The sequence below is a fragment of the Stigmatopora argus genome, chromosome 10 (genome assembly GCF_051989625.1).
Source record: "Stigmatopora argus isolate UIUO_Sarg chromosome 10, RoL_Sarg_1.0, whole genome shotgun sequence".
Lineage (NCBI taxonomy): Eukaryota > Metazoa > Chordata > Actinopteri > Syngnathiformes > Syngnathidae > Stigmatopora > Stigmatopora argus.
Genome location: NC_135396.1, coordinates 2,263,130 through 2,287,571, shown reverse-complemented (window position 1 = coordinate 2,287,571; position 24,442 = coordinate 2,263,130). Strand labels below are relative to the sequence as shown.

At 37.8% G+C, this 24,442-nt stretch overlaps 1 protein-coding gene across 1 annotated transcript in view; it reads right to left on the bottom strand.

Annotated features, from left to right (window-relative positions):
• Window positions 1-24,442, bottom strand: part of grik4 (glutamate receptor, ionotropic, kainate 4) — a 220,526-nt gene that overhangs the window by 161,901 nt on the left and 34,183 nt on the right. The window contains exon 3 of the mRNA XM_077610706.1: window positions 3,420-3,587. The gene's annotated coding sequence lies outside the window, so the exon portion shown is untranslated. The remainder of the gene's footprint in view (window positions 1-3,419; window positions 3,588-24,442) is intronic.

The following is a 24,442-nucleotide window of genomic DNA, read 5'->3' as shown; positions in this document are numbered from 1 at the left end:
CTGATTAAAAAATTACAATTATTGATTTAAAAGGGGGAAAATCAGGAAATTTAATATGCATCTATACTCTTCATTTTAATTTGATCCTAAAACTGAAAGTCGGCACTCATGATTTACTTTCCCGGGCCGCACAAAATGATGCAGCGGGACAGATTTGGCCCCCGGCCCGCCACTTTGACACCTGTGCGGCTATATTTATATAGTGAAAAGGGCGGATGGGTGAAAGGGTGAATGAGCATGCGCATATCATGCTTAAAGCATGACAATATTTGCATTCGACGATAACATTTTGGTCTGCTGCTAGTGACCGAAATGACCTGAAATGGGTAAAACCAGATTGGTTTTACAAAAACAAACAAAAAAAACCCGTAATAAAGTTGTTATACAGCATACACAATTTGAAATGATCAAAAAACGTATAAAATACGGGAAAACCGTCCAGTGGACAGGTATGAATATTTCAGGTGAACACGAATGTCCTACAGGGCAGGATCAATGCGGCGACATTCAACGTGATACAAAGATAGCGCTAATGAGGCAGCAGCAAGAGCTTTTCATTTCCAGCATGAGCAAGAAAAGGATTCACCCAGCGGCGACACTAAACAGAGCACTTGACATATACTGTTGGGGGGTGGGGGGTGCCGGGGTTGGGTTATAATACGCCATCTGCAGCGAAATGATAGTCAATACTTGCATCTCATGCAAGGTTGCACATGTGGGCAATGAAAATGAAACCATCTCCACAAAGCCATTTTCCATTTGCCAGAGTTGGTAAAAATAAAAAATAAAAAGTCCCGCTATGACAAAAGCAGATTTGCAGAATTTTGAATGTCTTTACAGCACTTAAGGGTGGGGTGGGGGTGACGGTGTTGCTGCCTGAGGGAGATTAGTAGCTTCAAACTGTGGAAAGCTTGTGGTCTGTCACTTAGCACTTTCTGGATTTTTGTTACTTAATTAAAAGCCTTGAAAAGAAAGGTGGAGATTCAGTATAGTACGGTCGCCAAACTAGCCGTCAGAGATGGGCATTTTTAATATAATAATAATAATCATAATCCATCACAATCATAATCCATCACAATCATAATCCATCGCTATCATTATCCACCACAATCGTAATCCACCACAATCGTAATCCACCACAATCGTAATCCACCACAATCGTAATCCACCACAATCGTAATCCATGACAATCATAATCCATGACAATCATAATCCACCACAATCATAATCCACCACAATCATAATCCACCACAATCATAATCCACCACAATCATAATCCACCACAATCATAATCCTAATCCTAATACTATTACTGATGCCATTACTGATACTATTACTGATACTATTACTATTCCTAATCACAATCACAATCATCATAATAATAATCGGACATAGGCTTTGTCATCATCATTGACTCGACAAAAAGCTTAATTTTTAAATCATACCCAGCTGCGTATGACGAAATTGGTAAAGACTCGTGATAAAGTAAAAGAGTACCTTGTATTTTTTTTATAGCACTGAATATCAATTAGGAAAAGGAATATGTTAGTTCCAATTCTGGACACCAATAACCTTTAAAACGTTTTAAATGCATGAACTAAAGCAAATTAGATCACAAAAAAGTCTTAAAGATTCACTTTTTTTTGGTTACAAATGAGCATGTTCGTCAGCCAAAGATTATCTTGAACACGGACATTTGTTTGACAATTTAAAAATAATTTGACTTGAATCAACTTTTGGTTTTATCTTCCAGACGGCAAGGAATGGTCGCTTCCAACGCGTGGGATTGTGTCGGGAGAACATTTGCATTCAAGCACTGTCGCTGCCCTTCTGCTTTTATTTCACACCAAACTTTTCTTTCCCCCTCCATTTTAACAGTCAAATTGAGGTAAATGTCAACGCTACAACAGTAGTGTGACACAATTCGGGTTTATTCATTCTCCCTTCCGCTTATTCTCACAAGGTTCGCAGGGGTGCTGGAGCTTATCCCAGCCAATAGGCAGAGGACACCCTGAATTGGTAGCCAACCAAATTCAGATCACATTGAGACAAACAACTGCTCCAATTTACACAGTTTAGAGTGAGTGCCCCCATGAATTCCAAAATGGATTATGATGTTAATATATAGTGGCAAGAAGAAAAATAAGATATCAAAATGCAGCTTAGCAAAAAAGATTTCTCATGTGATGTCATCCCACTTTTGCCAAAATGGCCACTTTTCTTTCTAAAACAAAGTTAAGCTAGCATAAAAAAATATGTTCCAATAAAACTACTCTCAAGCCTAATTATTTACAAAAAATAAAATAAAAATGAACAGTAAATGTCATTATAAAGAAGAATGTATTCAAATGTCAAATGTAGCTTTGAGTGTAATACATTTCCGTCCACGTAACTTATTTTCTTGCAGCACTTTTTAATCAAATGTGTCTTTGTTGCATTCATAATTGCCATTTTTTTTTGTTAGTTTGTATTGTCAAGAAAAGAAAAGCCCCAAACAAAGGCAAAAATTCAGACTTAAACTGAGTCATATGTTTTAAATTGCCAATTTATCCAACTAAACACAGTCATTTTGTGAGTTTATTTTTCAACGTCCAAGTGTATCTTGATTCCGAGAACCTCTTAAAATTCCTCAAGTATTTTTTTTCTGTAGGATAAACTCCCTCTTGAAACAACCGCCTCAATTTTTGCCCTCAACAAGCATCAAACTAAGAGGAAAATTTCCGGCAACACATTTTGTCCTTCAAATCAGCGGCAATAAAAGCGTCTATTCCGAAAGGGCATCTTCATTTGCACTGCGCACAAAAACATAAGTGGAAGGTCAGAAATAAGGTGAATGACCTCTCTTTCTGCTCGTGTGCTTGCATAAAAAGTTGCAGGTTGAAGAATTGTTTTGGTGGAAATACACCACAACAAAATAGGGAAGAAAATATCAAGGATTTTCCTCTAGTTTGGGGATTTTGTCCTTTTTTTCCACAGTGACAAATTGTTGTCAGTTAAAGTCCGCCAAAGAACAACAAGTTAAAAATATAAATAGAATAATAACATCTGTGGGGGACCACTTACATGCAATTTGTCCATTATAAAAAGCAACTAAGAGTCAATAAGTGGCTCTCAAAGTGCCACTTTAAAGGCCAGAGTAGAAAAATTGTAGAAATGGACTTTCTGTTTTTTTTCTATTTTCAAAACTTCAACCCAATCTGCTTCTGAGAATGAAATCTGTTAAGCTTTGGATGTCCTACGATACAAAATCTGAATTAGGAAATGTGTGCAAATGCCCAAATGGCTTGGCAAAATATCCCACAATGCAACTGTTGCCTTCTTAGGCAGACTTCCCAGTACAAATCTAATTAAAACTGAAGTCCCGGTGCTTTCAATTTCAAAATATGAAGTGTAAAAATCTTATTGTATTTTTTTTTTACCTTTGATCTGTTGAAATTGTAGGGCTTTTTAATCCATGTCGTCAATGATTGCGCTCGTCATTTAACTTCTCATCTGGCGAGCACAATTGCAGCTTAAGCCGCAATTTTCACAAGTGCGCACTCGACCCGTTTTGGATGTCACCAGGTGGATTTCAGCTTGGAGACAATCTGAAAGGAAGTTTGGGAAAGAGACAAAAAATGAAAATCTCTGTCATGAATAAACCTTTAAATGTGAACATTTTGAGAGTCCTGAAATATTTGTATTGTTATCAGGAGATGCAATGGCATTTTTAATCCTAGAAATGGCGGTCCTATAGTGGACGTCCAATATTGACACAAAAATTGGCTATGTGAAATCCCGCTTGAAAAACATACTGTCCATTTTTTTGCTGATGTTTGTTTTACTTTGTCCCTTACTCAGCAGACTTCTTTATTTAACGCCTTCAACATATTTCCTAGTGTCACCGTATATACATTGAGTCATTTTTCATTGCCAGAAAGACAAAGACACGTTGGGAAGTGAACGCTATATGGAGCCATTTTGGGGCATTGTATCATGAGAGTTTGTACGTAATGTGGCAAATCAAATCTTCACTTCCTGCACCAAACGCTAGTCTGCTCTGCTTTGGCTGGGCTAGTCGGTACTCGGACGTTTGGTCGCCGGACTTTTGGTCGCCGGACTTTTGGTGGCCGGACTTTTGGTCGCCGGACTTTTGGTCGCCGGACGTTTGGACGCCCGGAAGGTTATTGATAATTACCATTTAAAATTGTTGCTCAAATTCCCTAAATACAAACTGCGAATTACTATTTAGTCATACTTAATGCCCTATTAATTATTGGCTAAAGAAAAGCTCAAAATTTCCCGTACTATTATTTTGTTTTGTTGGAGAACTTGTTAAGACCCTGACTGACGCTAGTAGCTTCTTAAAGGGACAACGCATGTACATACTAACTCTTCTACACTCACACGTCGGCTCAGTGAAACTGCTCATGGTCATTGTTGGCTTTTATTGATGCGTAGACCGTGTTGTTTTACCTTGTTTTGTCGCCGGACATTTGGTCACCGGACGTTTGGTCGCCGGACCGAACGTCCGGCGACCAAAAGTCCGGCGACCAAACGACCAGTCATGGGGCTAGTCACTTTTAAAAATTAATCTGTAAAGAAAAATTTACAAAAACCTTAAAATAACACGGACGACAGGATATGTTTTCGCAAATTGGTTTAAAAAAAAAAACTAAAAGTTCACCTGGGCCTAAAACATATTAGTATTGTTAATGTTATATTGTTATGACATGTATTACTGTGTTCGCTCAGTTAGTAGACTGGTGCAGTATTACACACAAAAAGTCATCTTTTCTAATCCTCCACTCGCCAGATATGTTTAATTGAGCTAATATTATTCGGTGTCAATGGCCTTATTCAATCCTTCGTCTGATGACGAAGCCGAGCAGGAGAATGAGCTGCAAATGTAACCAGACTATCAGCGTGAATACTATTCATTAAAAGAGGCAAAAGAAACGTCCCTAAAATCTTTTTTATTCATCCAAATCACCAGCCGCATATTTTTCTTTCAGTACCACCAATAAAAAACGTTTTAAATTGAATTATTCCAAAAATAATTGGCATAATATATTCAAGTTGGATCCTAGGAACAATCTATTTGGCATGGCAGTTTGATCAATAATTCCAAAAAGTTAAACCAATAGCACATATTCATTCATCGGGGACCCATACCACCCTGGTCACAATCTGTTCTAGCTGCTGCCCTCTGGCAGACGCTATAGGTCTCACAAAGTACGGACAAATAGGCTTAAGGACAGATTTTTTCCCACATCCATCAGGACTCTAAACTTGCGGTAACACGACACACAATCCTTTCTGCGTAATAACTTCGGGGTGAGGTAATATGAATAGACGTTGGGCGGTGATCTGCCTCCTGCTGGCTGACAGAAGGTAAGTGAAAGACAGTGAGAGGTAAGTGATCCGCTCGGGGGGTGATGCGATGTATCCATCATGGCAGAACGCCAAATTACGAGTCTGAAATTATCACTTATTTGGGTCTTTTGCCGGGAAAACGCACCTTATGGAGAAGCACTACCAATTTCGTCATACGCAGTTTCTGGGTATGATGACAATTAGGCTTATTGTCGAGTCAATGATGATGACAAAGCCTATGTCTGATTATTATTATTATTACTTCTGAACTGCAAGGGTAGCAGGGGGTGCTGGAGCCTATCCCAGATAATTTCGGGACACCCTGAATCGGAGGCCAGTCAATCGCAGGACACAAGGAGACCAATCATTTCTAGGGGCTATTTAGAGTGCTAAACCAGCATTTCCCTTCCTGATGAAACGCGACAATGTTAACTACCCGGACCTAATATTGCTTCGAAACTTGGTCGTTCGATTTATTTTGTGACATTTTTTAAAAAAAAAATTTTCCTGGTTTCTTTTGGGGGATGTGGCAGGAAACCGGAAAAAAAACATGCAAACTCCACACAGTGAGGACCGACCTGGGTTCGAACCCTCGACCCCAGAACTGTGAGGCCGACGGGCTAACCACTGGCCCCACCGGGCCGTTTTGACTGTGCTTTGTAACTGCCGACTGCATGCTAATTGACATCTGTATGGTGTGTTTATATGCCTTAGGGAGGTATATATTAAAAAAAATTAAAAGTAACCTTGAACCTTTATTTGACGCCAATTCCCACGATACGCTGTACTAAGCTTTGTGATGCCAAAGTTCCCTCATGAACACGAGTCAACCGAGCGTGCCAATAAATGCAACAATAGCCCTCTCGCAGGCCATATAAGCTAGCTCTGGGTAACTGTCAAATTCCTACATTCTCACGCGTCGACTTTTCTCAAAACGCAAAAACGCCAAAGCTAGAAAACCTGCGGTTTTGAATAAAATGCCAGAAAAGAGACTAACATTCCCTTTTGCATTCCGTCATGTTTCATCCAAAACTACAAATAGCTGGAGTTTCTCTCCATTGTCCAGCCATTCCTTCGCATCGAACCAATTTTAGCTGTTTTCGTTTCTACCGTTTCATTCTTCCAGCACATCCATTTGTCGAGAAAAAAAGCGCATTTTGTTCTGTAGATTTACAGTTGATTGCCCCATGAATATTTCAACACAGAGAAGGCTTGTGATAAATATAGTGGAAGCTTTAAAAAAGCACAAATGCAGACATTTTAGTGTAATTGTTTGATTAGGCGGTGCAGACTCCAAAAATACGAGGCAAGTTGCAGAAGTCTCTGACATCTTTAAACCTTGGTATACTTTCAAACGTGTAATTGGCCTTTGCCTAGATAGCGGTTTATTATCTTTTATAAGCCTGGATAATAGCTGAAAATACATGAAAGGGTACATCTAAAACTGGATCATCTAAACAGCCGCTTTGTTCGACTCAAGTGTGTTGTTTATCGAGTCGTTACAAGTACGGCTTTTTGACAAAAAAAAATAAAAAAAACTTTTAGGTACTGAGCAAAAGATGATTAAAAAATGTATTAATGAAAATGGGATTTAGAGATTAAATTTGCTCCTCAAGGCGGACCGGTGTAAAAGTGGTTAGCATGTCGGCCTCACAGTTTTAGGGTCGTGGGTTCGATCCCAAGTTGGTCCTCACCGTATGGAGTTTGCATGTTCTCCCCGAGATTGCGTGGGTTTTTACGGGTACTCTGGTTTCCTCATATCCCCAAAACATGAATGCTAAGCTAGCTGGTTGAACACTTTTAATTGCCCCTAGCTATGATTGGTACTCCTTTGTCTCCCTGTGCCCTGTGATTGGCCGGCCATGCCCGTAGTTAGCTGTAATTGGCTAAAAAAAAAACAAAAAAACAAAAAAACTACCTTGTTGCTAAAATTGGTTTGTATTAGCAGTAAAATTGTGGATAAAGCTGCAAAAGTGCACTATACCTGTAACAAAAACACTACAAAACCCCAATAAACACGTTTTTTACAAGAAAAACTATCCGTGTAAAATATTTAACATCTTGCACTTCACAATACCTCAATGGCACCTATACAAGATGGCCATAAAAAGGTAGAATTTTTACCAATTGCATCTATTTTTCATTCATGATAATATCGACGTGTTCCTAGAACCTCCAAAACAAATGCTTCATAGCCGTTTAAAATTCTTTAAAAAACAATCTTGCTCGTGTTGGAGCGCAAGGCTTCTGCATTGTGAGAGAAAAAAACAGCATTTCTTAACTCTGATTGGTTTAAATTTGCCGAAAAAAACCTTTCGTCGCTAAAAAGCAAGTGAGGAAAAATGTTGATCAGATAGCCTGGAGGTGCAACTCCCAAATCACCAGTCTAATGGCGTAAAGGCTGGTTGATCTAAATCTCGCTGATTTATTGATAACACATTCCCACCGAATCGTTTAGATATATTTGAGCAGAAAAAAAGGGTTTAGATCCTAATCACTGAATCCCCCAAGTCCCACACAATGAAATATTCTGCCCCAAGTAGATAAATGTTTTGTAATGTCGACTGGCCAGTGAGGCCACGTTTAACAAAATAAACCTTTTAGCGCAGGATGACTTTAAGATGTTCGCAGAGTATTAATACCTTCTTTGACTTAAGTGATTAAAGAGTTGACTTAATCATAAAATGATGTTTCCCTTACAGCAAGGGTGTCAAACTCGGGTTGGCTCGCGGGCCGCATTAACTTCAACGCCATGTGGGCCGGACCATTTTAGATATAATATTTAGATTTGTTTTTATAAATGGATTAAAAGAACTGGATTAAAGGGCCTGAATATTCAGTTTTTTATAGATCTAAAACAATGTTTATTTTAGCTTTTCTAATATATTTTTAGACTTTTAGAAATGCTTTTTGAGCTAAAAACACAAAAGAAAAAAATTGATGAAAAAAATCACAATTATTGATTTTAAAAAGAGGAAAATCAGGAAATGCAATATACATTTATCATCATTTGAATTTGATCTTAAAACAAAGTCGGCACTCATGATTGACTTTCTCGGGCCGCACAAAATGATGCGGCGGGCCAGATTTGGCCCACGGACCGGCACTTTGACATTTGTGCTTTACGCTAAGATCTGTGTCAAAGTGGCGGCTCGGGGTCCAAATCTGTCCCGCCGCATCATTTTGTGTGGCCCGGGAAAGTAAATCATGAGTGCCGACTTTCTGTTTTAGGATAATATTAAAATGAAGAGTATAGATGTATACTAAATTTCCTGATTTTCCCCCTTTAAAATCAATAATTGTAATTTTTTAATCCATTTTTTCTGTGTTTTTAGTTCAAAAATCATTTTATAAAATCTAAAAATATATTTTTTAAAAAAGCTAAAATAAACATGGTTTTAGATCTATAAAAAACTGAATATTCAGGGCTTTTAATCCAGTTCTTTTAATCCATTTATTAAAACAAATCTAAATATTATATCTAAAATGGTCCGGCCCACGTGAAATCAAGTTAACGTTAAAGCGGCCCGCGAACCAACCCAATTCTGACGCCCTTGCGCTAAGCTATACGCTAGTCAAGAATGGCATCGGCGCAATTTCAGACCTAGCCAGTAAAAATGTGGAAAAATAACGTAAAAATGTTCATTTATAGTTCAGCTTCATAAGTACTGTTCAAAGTAGTCCTGGTTTTTGACATTTAACAAATGTATTCAGAAAATGAAGCTGTCACTCATCCTGCAAAGCAAATATTCTCATTTCTTCTCATAACATATTTGATGGACTTTTTGAGTGAATAAGACACTCTGACTGAGTTATTACATTATTTAATGTAACTCATTCGCCCCAAACAAAGCAACTGGCATTTCCCGTCATGTCTAATTTGTCTTAGTTTTCAGATTACCCGCCCGGATTGATACCCATGTCAGAACAAAACATGAAAATCCATACGAGCTCGTTTCTCTTGCCATATTACATTGATTTTACAGCCAAATATCAATGTTCATATTTCATGTTTCTGCCTATAGCAGACAACGCGATATGAGAGATCATAACAGCATCAAGCTAATTTAATATGCAATTCGATTTTCATTATCCCGAACAGATGCGTAAAAAGGCCATGCTTATGTAGATATATTCATAAAAAAAATTGTAGCCTAATATTGCATTTGTGCAGACTTTTACTTGAATGATAGACTATATACAATCTCTCCTAGACTGTGTTTTTAATTATGAAATGTATTTAATAGGACACAACAGGTTGAATTTTTATGTATGTACTTAAATGCCTATGCTGCCTATCAAGCATATTTTTATTATCATACTCTCTGTTGCCTGGAAACATGCTTTGCTGAGGTGGAATAATGTAAATAGTATTTGGCAGGAATCTTAAAGGTCAAGTAAAATCCATAGTTTCCTCTTTGGAAATAATGGAAAGTGAAGTAGAGTCATAATTTTGAGACCGGATGAATTTCAGCATCTTTATTAATTTTATCAGGAATGTTTTAAATCACAGAGAAGTTAATCCGTAGTATAATGAAATTAGAGAAAGTCAATTGTACGATCAGTGATTTTTTGGTTAATTTGACAAGTGCATTAAACTGGCGGTGTTTATTTTAGCTCTGGCGCAATTTTTTGCGCATCTTGAGGTCATTATGAACGTAGAAACACCCTTTTTTATCCATATAAATATCTTGTGGCGACTACATTTTTAGGTCATTTGATTTTGGAATTTTCACTGTAAGGCACAGGTGTCAAAGTGCCGGCCCGTGGGCCAAATTTGGCCCGCCGCATCATTTTTTTGCGGCCCGAGAAAGTAAATCATGAGTGCCGACTTTGTTTTAAGATCAAATTCAAATGATGATAGATGTACATTAAATTTCCTGATTTTCCCCTTTTTAAAATCAATCATTGCAATTTTTTAATCAATTTTTTTCTTGTGTTTTTAGTTCAAAAGCATTTTAGAAAATCTAAAAATAAATATATAAATATTTTCCGTTTTCCACTTTAATATTGAACATAATTTAAAAAAATATTTTGTTTCCTTTTGAAATAAAAAAACACGATTAAAAGAAATTTTCCAATACTAAGAAAAAAAAGCTCAAATAAACATTGTTTTAGATTTATAAAAAAAATGAATATTCAAGGATTTTAATCCAGTTCTTTTAATCCATTTATAAAAAAAAAAAATCGAAATATTATATCTAAAATGGTCCGGCCCACGTGAAATGGCGTTGACGTTAATGCGGCCCGCGAGCCAACCCGAGTTTGACACCCTTGGCGTAAAGGAACCCAGTTCCCTATCAGTCGGAGGCATGACCCCGATTAGAAAGCCATATTCAAGGAATGAAAGACAGCTGCGTCCTGCCCGTGCCATCTGCAGAGAGCCGATAAAACGTTTGGAAATCACCAGCTGTCATTATACCGTTTGTGACGGGCCAACTGACCTGTGTGCCATTTTCCTCGCAAAAAGCCCTTAGGAGGCAATTCCCTGCGACCTTGGGTAAAAAAAAGTTGAACGCCGCAAATATACAATCTACTGAGAGATTAAAAATAAAATAAATAAATAAAAATGGTGTCTGAGCCAACGCAAAGTTCATATTGAAGTAGACGTGATAAAAACAAAGGACTAATCCTTGTATTGTCCATTCAATAAGCAGTGGAGGGTTTTGGAGCCAAAAATTTGAGGCTAGTCATAATAAGCGTCACATTACAATGTTATACAAAGAAAAACTTAAAGTTTAAAAGTGCACCAGCACTAAAGATGGAAAATAGTTGGGAAAGTTGCAAGATTTGAAGTCACAAACTTGGATCAGGAGTTATTCATTATGTAGTAAAAGTCTTGTCTTGCAGAAGCATAGGACAGCTTAATAATCATGCATCATATATCGTGGCAATCATTTTAGATAGTTTAACGTTCAAAGCCTAGCAAGTCTAGTTATAGCAATATTTCATGGTAAATATGCCAGCGTCATGATCTTTAAAAATATTCAAAATGTAGAAATGAAGCTTGAGTTTCCTGCCAAGGTTGCAATGCATTTCTCTTCTGGATGTTTAGAATGCAAAGTCATCGGTGATACTAAAAAACGATCTTTATCGACGAAAAAAAGTTGCTGCCAGCCCTCCAGTTGAATTGGATTGGACGCCTGTTGCCGTCAATGACAGTAAAATGACTCTATGCCCGCCTTCCCAGGTCAAATAAATATAATGTCTATTTTTGTCAATGGCAATGAAAGAATGAAGGCGTTATGAGCAACAAAATAATCCAGAATGTCATCAAAAATCTAAGAATCTCAATTTTAGAAGGAAAAAGATTGAGATTTTACAAAAAAAAGTATGTTTTAAATCAGATTTGGGTGGAAAAAGATCATGTTTATTTATATATTTATTCATGTATTTATTTATCTATTAACTTACTTATTACCTATCTATTTATGTCTAAAATGTCTTTTGCTGTGTCTGTACTCTCACCCTCTTGCTACCGTGACAATGAAATTTCCAGAATACGGGATGAATAAAGTTATCCAATCCAATCCAAAAATAAGGAACCAAATAATCAAGATGGACAAGGATGTTTTCTAATAAACAAATTACTGATACAAAATCGGTTGGCAGTCGACGGCAAAAAAATGTGATTGGGCCAACTGTTAAACACACGGAATTTTAAAACGCAATGACATCATCATTGATTCGTGTTTTGACAAATGATTACAGTCGCCAAGTATGAACATCTGCTATGGTCTTAGCGAAGGCGAAGACTGAAGATAAGAGAAGCTGAAAGAAGGAGGAGGGGCTTCTCGGTTGCGAACTTGGCCAGCTGCCACATTAGTAGCCATTGCAGGACACAGCCGACTCATTTAGGTGTCTGCAGTCAATGCTGCTGAATGGCAAGAGTGCTTCCTCTGCTGCTGCTTTCACGGACGTGCCCGGAGTGTTGAGTGGCCTTCTTCCTGTGGCCCTAAATCAGTTCTTCCCTAGACACACAAAGAGCAGCTGCAGACTTGTTCTCCACCTTTCCACCGTCCTCGCCATCACGGCCAAGGAAAACGCCTCATTTGCCGGTAGGGAAAAACTTCAGGAGACAATATCGATCCCAAACTTAACGGCAATCCGGCGGGGGGTCGGAAGACCTGATTTTATCAAGGGAGTCGGCACGACGGTGTGGTCAACCGGCGGAAATTGCGCCGGCGTGGTTAAGCACTCTGAACACTCGATACGATGATTAGATTTGCTGGTGCCAGGTAGCTCAAGCGCCCTTGGAATTTTCCTGGTCTTTGAATCCTGTTAGCTTCGAACCTCAGTTGAAGATTTTGTTGGTCAACCCAAGCTTGTTCAAAATGGATAACACGGACGATGCTATCTTTCCCAAAGGAGATTTCCAGATATGAATAATTCACCAAAATTCTGTCAAACGCCATCCTGCCTTCACGACTATACGGCGCATCGTATTTTTAGCCGCAGTGTCAATAACGAGTGCAATTTCTGTATTTGACACACACAAAGGACGCACCGTTTTTATAGACGCAGCCAGGCATGGCAAAACATACACCATCCTAAACATACACGCTACACCCACACGCTAAAAACATTGGGTGTATTGACAAAAGAACTACATATCCCAGCAGTCACTGCGCAGTACTTTTTCTATAGGTAAAATAGTAGAGTCAGGGGCTGCTTGCCGTAGTTGTGAGAGCTGTAGAGGATGGTGTACCCTATCGACTGATTTATTTTATTTTATCACGATAACAATTTTAGTATTGGTCCAGAAAATTGAAATTTTACGGCCCCTAAAATGTCCTAAGATTGGACTAAGAGCCAAACATAACTCTTAAATCATACTGAGTCAGTATTTCAGGCATTAAAATCTTTAAAATCTGAGTTCAGGCCACTTCAATTTGGTTCAAAATACCCCAAAGGCAGAGATTAGCATCATTCCCGATATTAAAGATGACAAAAAAATCAAAAAAAAGGCCTTCATACTACACCAGCATGGACTGTGGTAGCATTTTCTTTAACAATTATGAATCTATTTTAGTCATTAGAACAAAAACAATGCAATATTCTTGTTCATCTCTCATCTGATTTGCCTGATAATATAAATATATATTCAGTTGTTGGGTACTTTGCTTGGGTTTTAGCCCATTAGCAGTTATTAAAAGGCTTTGGGTTCTCCAATTAGCAGCCAATGACAACCTATAAATCTGTGATTCCGAGAATTGAAATCATCTACTGTGCCAGAGGAAATGATTCAATTTAGCTTAGTTGGTCGGAAAATAATTATATGCGAATCAATCTTTGCTCATTATCAATTACTGTAAATGATTCCTTCACTCTAATGAATAATGAACGATTCCGTGCAAGTATAACAACTAGGTGTTCGACTAAACTGTCTTCGCCTTCGCATCGAGTCAGTCAAATCTCGGATAAATTGAAACGAGATTATCCTCAATATAATTCGCATATTTACGTTGGTGTGTGATAAGCTTTTTCAATATTAATTAGTAGTGGAATGAAGGCTGGAAAGCACTCCGATGAATAAATAAGCGTTTTTTTCCTCCCCCACAATGTGCCCTCTATCTTTCAACCAATGTTGGCCGATATTGATTTTTATACCGTCTGCTAATTGACACTATCAAGAGTATCCATCACCGTATTGTATCGAGACTCATTCCGTATTCTTCAGCGAAACCTGAGCTTTTTGTTTGCCGTGCTTTTTCTTCCTCAACAAGAAGGTCTAATGGTTTTTTAATTAGATGCTTGACCGTGAAGACCAGTCGGCATTGAGGAAGCCATTTTGTTGTAGATTCTTAGTCCGATTTATAGACAGCGTCAAAGCGTGCATCACGTCAATAGGTCCGAGCGTAAGATGAGACGATCTTTTAAACGGCGTTTGTGAATGGTACCATTTGTATCCGACAAATGAGGGGAATTCGTCCTGGCAGTTTTCGAGGCATATAGTCGTTTAATACAATTATACGTGAGCCCTGACAATCGTGATTCCCACCTCGCTCTCGCGAAAGTGACAACTACTGAACGGCGAGGATTTCTCGAAACACGGCGAGCAAAAAATACTTCTGCACGGAAAAGCATCTTCTTGAAAGATTTCCGGTCAATAGACAATGCCATTCATCACTTCAAGGGTATTCATCCTTATCATCGTTGATACAACCCGGTGAAAAACTGATATTATCTGCTTTAATAAATTAATATCACGGCAGAAAACTAAGGGAAATTGTTCATTAGTCGCCAAAAACAAGATTTGTATGGTGTTCATGGGGGCATAAATATATATACTTAAGTTCATTAAAATTCCAAGTCAGTCTTTATTCAGCAGTGAATAGTTTTAACCTGAGCAGTAAGTAGTTTTAGTCTGCAAAACATTGATGCACCCCGTCACGGCTTGAAGTGCGTAGTGGATCGTACCTTTCCGTTTGTGCGCCATTTAATATACCCCTGCCGTTTAATATACCATATTTTCACGACTATAAGGCGCACCCTCAATGAATGACACATTTTATTTTTTTTCCACACTGGATTATAAGGCGCCCTGTCTATTTTGGAGAAAATTTAAGACTTTTAAGTGCGCCTTATATTCATGAAAATACGGTATCCGGGTATATTAAATGGGGGGGGGTATATTAAAAAGCAAAATACGGTAAGTCTAAAATTTGTGGACAGGGAGTCCAATCAGTATGCACAAAATTCAAGATTCTGTAGATGTCACTGTATGACGCTGATAGCTTGACTGTCTAGGTACATTGCTTGCTGACGCGCTATATTTATATAGTGAAAAGGGAAGGATAAATACGAGTATGACAATATTAGCAGTCAACGATTATGTTTTTGTCTTCTATGAGTGACCGAGACGATCCAAAATGGATGAAACCAGATCGGTTTTACGTAAAAACTTTAAAAAATCCTGTACAAAAGTTGTTGTAGGGCGTACACAATTTGAAATGATAAAAAAAAACGTATAAAATACGGGACAAATGCAAAAGTTGACATGTGAGTAGTATCATGCAGTTCTGCAAGTCTTTTAATCTTTTAAAATGTTGTGGGATGGATTAATTGAAGGATTTAATTTCACATACAGTAGGTGTGAATGAGGGATTCAATCTGCCCATTGCCTCGAGTCCTGCAATTCGCCGAGATGGGCTCCAGTTAGCCACGACCGTAATGAGGACAAGTGCCATAAAAATTGTATGGCCGGAGCCACATTTTATGAATCATAATGCTCGGCAAAATTGTGCACAATGAATAATCAGTGCAAAATAGTCAAGTCAATTGAAATGTCCTATACAAATGTCGTTTAGTGGCCATTGTGCAGCTGTTGTTTTGACGATTTCCAACCCATAAGCGAGTCCATTTTGCCGTTGGTAGGCTGCTAACACTTTTGTTTTGATATCCACGACTTGATGTGCCTATTAGGAATCACGGCTTGTTTCTTTTAAGCCGTTATTTTTGATCAGTGTTCTTCAAAAGGCTGTAATACAGCTCTATTTAGAAGCAATTAAAATCCCCCCATAGTGGTTCCCATAAAAAGATCAAATATATGCTATTCTAATGATCAAGGCTGCCTTTTTTATTAACTTCAAACATGTCTTTCAAAAGAAGTCCAGCGGGTAAGTTGAGGCCCGACACAAAGCAATTGAATATTCAAGTTGACAAGAAATGGAAATATTGTATTGTATGAAGGGGCTATTCACCACTAGTAATAACACCATAATACAGTGGAAGCACCAACATCTAAATTGATAGTATTTTGTCTAACAACTGATAATTCATGACAGTAAGGGGAAAAATAAATTAACTGAAAATCCAATGCCAATTTTTATCATCTAAAGTGAAAAACCCCGATCCCTGACAATAGAGAACTCACCTATTCATGACTGGACCGATTACGGTCTTGAGGTACTGAACCTGCCAATTTTCATAGGTAGATTCACCAAACTCTTCATTAAAAATATTTCGTGCAATCATATAGGTGCTTGGTACATATTCAAGTTATTAATTTGTATGTCTTCGTTGGTCAAAAAGATATAGGCAGTGGAATCTAGTCTTTTATTTAGTGGACTGATTTGTTTAATAAAAGAGCTTCTTGATGGACATTTCTAATAGAAATATACATTTGATTTTGCGGAATGATTAAGTCATACTGACATTAATTTGAATGTTTTCATCGCGATTTTCTCTTGACAATATCACAAACACTTTTTTCTCCTCCAATTGAACTCCTCATCCATGCTTTTTAAATTCTAGTTGCCTTGTACAAATCTTCAAATTCCCGTCCGATCTAAACGGTCATTTTTACTCACTTTCAACATTGCACAATACAACTGCTGCTAGCAACAAATTCCATACACTGAATAAACTGCAACATCTACAAATCTAACACTTCATCTACAACATCTACAAATCCTGGTCCCTTAGAAGGCCTATAAAAGACAATACGCATCCTGGCTTCCACCACTTCAACCTGCCGCCCTCTGGAAGGCGCTACAGAGCCATAACAGCCAAGACAAACAAACTCAAGGACAGTTTCTTCCCAAGAGCTGTCACCATACTCAACTCGAATTCTGCATCAAGGACCTAATCAAGACTTATTTCCAATACATATAACTACATATTTATTATGTTGACCACTTATTGATCTCTCACTATTTATTCATCATTACAACACATTGATTATCATGTGTTTGTTTGTTGTTGAGTCCAAAGACTCCGCGAGTGGTGCGCTCTCAACAACTTGGCGCTGAACGTCTCCAAAACCAAGGAACTCATCCTGGACTTCCGACAAAACAAGACCGCTTCGCTCTGCTATTCTCACTTGAACTACTTATTTACGGATGATTTATTTGTCTGTTTCTTGTTGTTATTTGTGCACTACGTGCTGAAAGCTTTAAATCTCAGTATACTCGTATAATGACAATAAAACCATTCAATTCAATTAAAAAAGACAGCTTTTGGGGTGCTTATGATGACTAAAAAAATAGCCAATAACTTCTTTCTTTCATTCTAGAATTATTCCCTCCATCTAATGGCCTCATGTTTCATCTGTTGAAACACCTGATGTTTTAGCGCCCACCTTGTCATCTCCGTTTCCCTCCCACAGCCACCCCGCTAATTTCAATAGCATATTCCATGCCTGTAATTGATTCACCTCACGCCAAATGAAAACGCAACTCAAAAGAAAACGTCTGATGTGCAGTTCAAAGTTGGCGGTAAGAGCGCCGCTGCAACGGACGCAAACAAAACACGCCAAGACGACCAGGTTCTCTTTTTAGTTCATTTCCTTTTTGTCTTCTGGGGTCCTTTTATCGATGCGCCTAAATTACAATGAGTGTGGTGGCCCAGGAAATGAGGGTGGGCGGGTCAGGCTGAGGAAATTAGCACAAGTGTGATGTGGAAAAAAGTTAAAGTATTTCCTTCACTAACAAAGAATTTTAACTTATCAAAATGGTGGAAATTGAGGCTTCTAGAATTCAGTTTCTGTGTCTTTAATGTCAAACCTGGTGACAACGCAAAGTATATCAGGAATGTTTTTAAACCAGTTTTGATCAATTATATTGTGTATTCAAAGTCTTTGCAGCCCATCTTCCGTTTAAGGTTCTTTTGGCATTTTGTTACGTTTTTTAAATGTTTCAGTTTTGCAGTAGTTAACATTTTGGGGATCTTTTTTTTTACAGTTTTTTACATTTTTTTAGTTTTGCAGTGGTTTTCGCATTTTGGGGATTTTTTTTGTAGTTTATGCAGATTTTTATAATGTTTTTTTATTTATGGAGTTTTGGATGTTTAATAATTTTTTTGCTTTTTAATTTTTTTGGGTTTACTGATTTTTGTACATTTTTTTAAGTGTTCGAGGTTGCAATTTTTCACGATTAGGGCCCTTGTGTGTTCTAGAATTTATATTTAGCAACTATGTGTGATTCATGAATGCGTTATTTCAGCATTTAGTGACAATTGCTCTCCAAGTGAATCTTTTAAACTCCCAGAATTATTTTTTTTTTTTATAAAATATCCTCTCTACCTTGAAAACACAGCTTCCCAAATACATCAATCCGAATACAGCAACCTAAGAAATCCAAAAGAAAAGACAATTCACCAAACCTCAAAAAGCAACATCCATATTTTATCAACCAAAGTAAAAAAAAAAATCAAGCCGTCACTCTTCAAACTCACCAAAAAAAAAATTACAGAGCACGCCAAGCCTTCACCTTTTTTTCCATCCCCAAATTTAAAAGACAATCCATTGAACCTCCAAGTAAATTTCCTTTTTTTCCTGTCCGCCCTGGCAAATTAAATGCATTGGAATCTCCACCTCCCCGTCTTTTTTTCTGCCACTCCATCACACTATGTGATAAATGTTCCCACTTTCAGGAGCAAATAATTCTTTTGCCGTAAATATCCTGTGTTTCTTTCCGGGCTATTTGCATAAGCTTGAATAGATGGAGGCCACTCCAAAAATAGTTCCATCTGAATGCCCGCTATGCAAACAGATAAAAAAATAACTAAGATTGCAAGCAAAAGATTGAAGAAGAAGAAAAAAAGCCTTCCATAATAGCTTCTCACCTGCTATTGTTCATTTTGGAAAAAATATTTTCAGGCTCAAAAAAATAATCACCACATACAATAATAAATATTTATCACTCCTATTCAAAGAGTACACAAATCAAGCACGCAAGCTAAAATGCCAGAAAAATAATCATTGATTGGAAAATAATTTACACTATTTTCTATTTCAGGCAGGCAAATCTTCCAATAAATATGCTAAAATTAATGAATGTGAGACCAAGGCAACTGATTAATGTTTTTCTGCTTATTTAAAAAAAAACATGACTGATTTGTTGATATGTTTTAGAGCGGGTTTATTCAAGGACTGTTTTTCTTTAACTTTAAAACAGCATTTCGTTTTTTAATTGAATGGCTTTTTTGTAGGCTTGTAATTGAAGAGAGAAGCTTAATGCTTCTTTTTTTAAATCTTTTTATATGCCTAATATAAAGGACTGGAAAGGATAAAATTATATAGCTGGGCTTCATTACAATGCAGTCACTGCAGTTCTTAATTTATATTCAATGAGTCTGAAAAATATTCAAAGCAGGGATCTTATTACTGTCATATCACACTTTTGCGTCTTTTTTTTTAAATATAGTGAATAATTACTTTTTTTTTTATGTAACTGGACTTTGGCAGAAAAGAACATGAACGTCCAGAAGTGAACTTACACACAAATACAATGACAGTTTTGCCAAATTGATTTTAGTTTGAAGTCACTATAGTGGAGCCCCAATTCTGGGATGCCAAACACGACAAGAATGAACGAGGACAGCTTATAAAAACAATATCTTGAATTTCCGCTCATGACGAAGCCTACTGGAAACGCAATACACAATTGTGTGTTTACTTGGGTTTTTTCTGTTTGTTTGTTTCAAGGCTGAGAAGTGAAATGTTATGCCAAGTCAGTGGCCTGACCTGAATCTGCCTGAGCATAGCACTCTAACATTTGTACTATTGTGACACCACTTGCTTTCAAGTCAATATCCGGAAACACCGTCAAAGTAGTTTTAGTTGGAGGACATCGATCGAGCACCAAGTCAAGTGAATTGTTGAGTTGCGGTCGCATTTGGTCGTGTCGCTCAAGGTGAGGATTGCTTTAGACTCAGAATGAGCACTGCCTTTAAAATTGCAAAAAAAATGGAGTTCAAATGCTCAGGTTGAGAGTTATGATGTATTGTATTTTAAGGCACATCTTTCTTAATATTTGTTTTATGTTCTATAAGGCGCACCAGATCATAAAATGCAGTAGTCGTAGGAGATTGTTATACATCCACTAGATGAAGCTGCGGAAGTAGTAGTACTAGTAGGAATTGTTTTATATAGACACTAAATGGAGCTGTAGTAGTGGTAGCAGTAGTAGTAGTAGTACTAGTAAGGGTCGTGTTATAAATACACGAGATGAAGCTGTAGTAGTAGTGGTAGTAATAGTAGTACTAGTAGGAATTGTGTTATACAGACACTAAATGGAGCTGTAGTAGTAGTAGTACTAGTAAGGATTGTGTTATACATACACGAAATGGAGCTGCAGAAGTAGTAGTACTAGTAGGAATTGTGTCATACAGACAATAAACTGAGCTGTAGTAGTACTAGTAAGGGTCGTGTTATACATGCACGAGATGAAGCTGTAGTAGTACTAGTAAGAATTGTGTTATATATACACACATGAGATGGAGCTGCAGAAGTAGTAGTACTAGAAGGAATTGTCATACAGACAATAAATGGAGCTGTAGTAGTAGTAGTAGTAGTACTAGTAAGGGTTGTGTTATACATACACGAGATGAAGTTGTAGTAGTACTAGTAAGGGTTGTGTTATACATACACGAGATGGACCTGCGGAAGTAGTAGTACTAGCAGGAATTGTGTTATACAGACACTAAATGGAGTTGTAGTAGTAGTACTAGCAAGGGTTGTGTTATACATACACAAGATGAAGCTGTAGTAGTAATAGTGGGGGTGTACACCTATGAGATGGAGCTGTAGTAGTAGTACTAGTAAGAGTTGGGTTATACATACACTAGATGAAGCTGTAGTAATAGTAGTAGTGGTATGGGGTTGTGTTATACATCAACGAGTTGGAGCTGTGCTAAAGGTAGTTTCACACAATGATTAATCAGCATTACATCAACATATATAAAAGGTGCACTGTGAAAATTGAAGTCTTTTAGTTGCGCCCTATAGTGTGGAAAATGCGGTACGTTATTTTTTTTTTTCTTCCCAGAGTTCTACCTGGAGCTCACCGGGTTTTTCCGAGAAGCTTATGCGCCCCGTCACTCCGCTGCTTACGATTCCGGTCGCCAACTGTTAACTTTAAGAGCCACTCTTGAATAAATGTGAACTTACAATCATGATTAAAAATCAAAATAGGCAGAACGCATTAGCCTTTCGATCGTAATCACCGAGAAGCAGCTTGCAAAAACGGCGGGGTTTCTCCGGAATGATTTTGAAACAAAGTGCGTGGGCGAAGAGCAGCGATGTCTCATGGCACGGTGACGCTAACGTGTCAGTCGGAGAGGTTAGACCGTTAGAACATTGTCCGAGACACGTGTGGCTGCTGTTGAGTCATGGTTGTGTACCTGCGATGTTTGCGGCCCACCCCTGGGTCCCATCTCAATGATCCAGCACCCAGCCATCTGTCACTGTCATTGTAATTAATCTGCTTCTATTTAGCGGATAACGAGAAGCTGTTGCCAGTTTTGTGCTGTCTCACTTTTCATAGATGTGTTTTCTGACTCCATAGGAGCGCTAACAAACAGGGAGGATGTTATTTTTTTTTTTTTTTTTTTAACGGATGCAATAGTCTTTCTGTTGTTGCCATAGCTATTGTAAAGTTTATCATATCTGGGCTCAATATTTTTTTTCTATTCATTCGTTCATTTTTTTCAGATCATCAATACTATAGTCGACATGTGTCAATTCTACCTCAATCCTAATCCAATGACATTTCACATCTAGATACCTTCTTCATAGGAGCGAAACCCTTTCTACCGATTATGCCATAATTGCAAAAAAAGCTCTACGAATTTTTTCCCCCAATCAAAAATGAAAAATTAATGTCTGCTCCACAAGCAACACGTCAACCCACATACAAATTGGCCCACCACATCTCACCTCTCCCACAAAAAAGCCTCCAATCACACCGTTTGTCTACGTGGGTACTCGGACGTTTCGTCGAAAGACGTTTGGTCCCCGGACGTTTGGTAGAACGGACGTTTGGTCGCCGGGTTGTTACTGTTGAAACCAGCTCTCAAAATTATAATCATGAGAGAGAGAGAGAGAGAGAGTTTAATATCTAAATATCGAATATCAAAATATCAACAGTAAACTCTGTCATAATGTGACGGCGACCAAACGTCCGTTCGACCAAACGTCCGTTCGACCAAATGTCCGTTCGACCAAACGTCTTTCGACGAAACGTCCGGTCTCGGTCTACATGCCACTCAAAATCTTTCTTGGGGAGTTTTCAATGCTTCTTTGCCGAACACACATTCGCTCTCGGAGAAAGACAATGTCAGGCGGAGAAACAGCTCGATGGCACGTCTACATTGGGGTGTACTGTATATAGGAGGAAGTTGAAAGGAGAATGAAATTGGATGGGCACAAGAATCGCTCAATTACCTTACACTTAACTCCATGTCACCCTGACGAAGACGTAGAACACTATAATAGGCTCTAACAGAGCTGCAAAAAAGAAGAGGGATGAAGTCAATTGATAAAGTTTGACAGCTGAAAGATGACGTTATTTAACAGCGTGGACCGAACCAGACGTGAATCACAGTCACTTTAGCGTTCCATCACGCAGACGGCAAGTCAAAAGTACCACGGTCCGTCCAGTCGATTCCATACAAGCGAGCGCGCCAAGGACGTGACAAAGCAGAATTTTAGGGGACGGTTGAATGGTCTTTGTGAGCCTCCCTGGTCTCATTTCCCACATATTTACTGCCACCGGCTTCCATTATCAGCAGCCTGGATGCAAGCTGGGATGACAACTTTCACCAACTCCCATTGGTTGGATTTACACTGCAAGTTAAAAGTGCTCGATTTCAATTTCCAGCCAATATCCATTTTTATGGACTGTCCGTGAATTTTCAAATTCGGGGACTCTCAAAAGGTGGAAAGCTTTGCTGTTCAAGATGTACATTTCTTTTCGTCTGGCCTTGCGTTTCGTGGCAGAGGGTTCGACTCTCATGCTTTGTATCATGAATTTCATTCCATTATAATGTAAAAAAAAATCTTGACCATTGTTATAACGTAAAAAGAAAAGTCACTAGATTTCAAAACCATTCAATTTTCATTAGCTATGCAACATACATACAATGCAGTCCGCCTATTAGGTATGAGACATATATAGATTTTTTTAATCATTTGTTTCTGTGTTTTTAGTTCAAAAAGCATTTTGTGAAATCTAAAAATATATTTTAAAAAGCTAAAATAAACATTATTTTAGATCTATAAAAAACTGAATATTCAAGGCTTTTAATCCATTTATAAAAAAATCTATATATATTATATCTAAAATGAACGTGCAATCAAGTTGACGTTAAAGCGGCCCGCGAACCAACCAGATTCGGACACCCTTGTTCTAAAATAGATGGTAATCAGAACTTGAACCAATTAGACACCCAATAAAAGCCAGCTAGATTAAAAATAAATACAATTATTATAACAATGCAACATGTTAAAAAATATATATCTTTCAAAAATCCAAATCAGCACTCTTCCACTCATTTCTTTCTTTTTTAACAGAGGAGTCATGACTTCACATTGACAATTTGCCAATTTTGCACATTTCTGCATCCCATTATCATTGTCTTTATCGTTGCCTGCCCAGCATTGGCATCAATTTTGCGAATCAGTATCATAAAACTTTTACATAACTAATTATTCCATGCAAAACTATTTTTTATAAGGACTACCTATTTGTCAGACGCTATAAATGGCGAATGACTTATGTTGTTGGACCAGTATTATTGCACTGTACACATTGTTTCTTAACGACAGTGCTTTTCCCCCCTTAATATATAATCTGCTCTACTGGCTTGTTACATTAATGATTTAGACTTCCAAAAAAATCCCAGTGTGCTTTAAGATATCTAATCAGAGTGTTGATTGCTATCTTAGAACCGTTAGTAGCCACTAGCACAACCCATGAAAATCAATCAGACCAAGTCTTTCCCAGCTTGAAAACCTTCAAGATACATTTTGTTAATAGATCAGAGACTAGAGACCCTCATTAGATCTACATTAGGTAGTCTATCCAGGGACTAGATTCCACACGCGAACACCAATTTCAATGAATGTGCATTCCTGGTGATGATTAGCTGCCCGAAAAAATAGATCAAGGCTGACTAAAACGTGCTTTACGGTTATCATTAAATTTATATATGAATAAAACCCTGCAGGAAATTTACCACCACTCAAGAATAATCCAACTGAAAAGATCCAGTAAAAAATCGAAATAATCAAAAAAAATGTTTCCTTGAAAATAACATTCAGGAGACCTTTTATGTTCTTAATAGAGGCTAACCTCACCCTGAC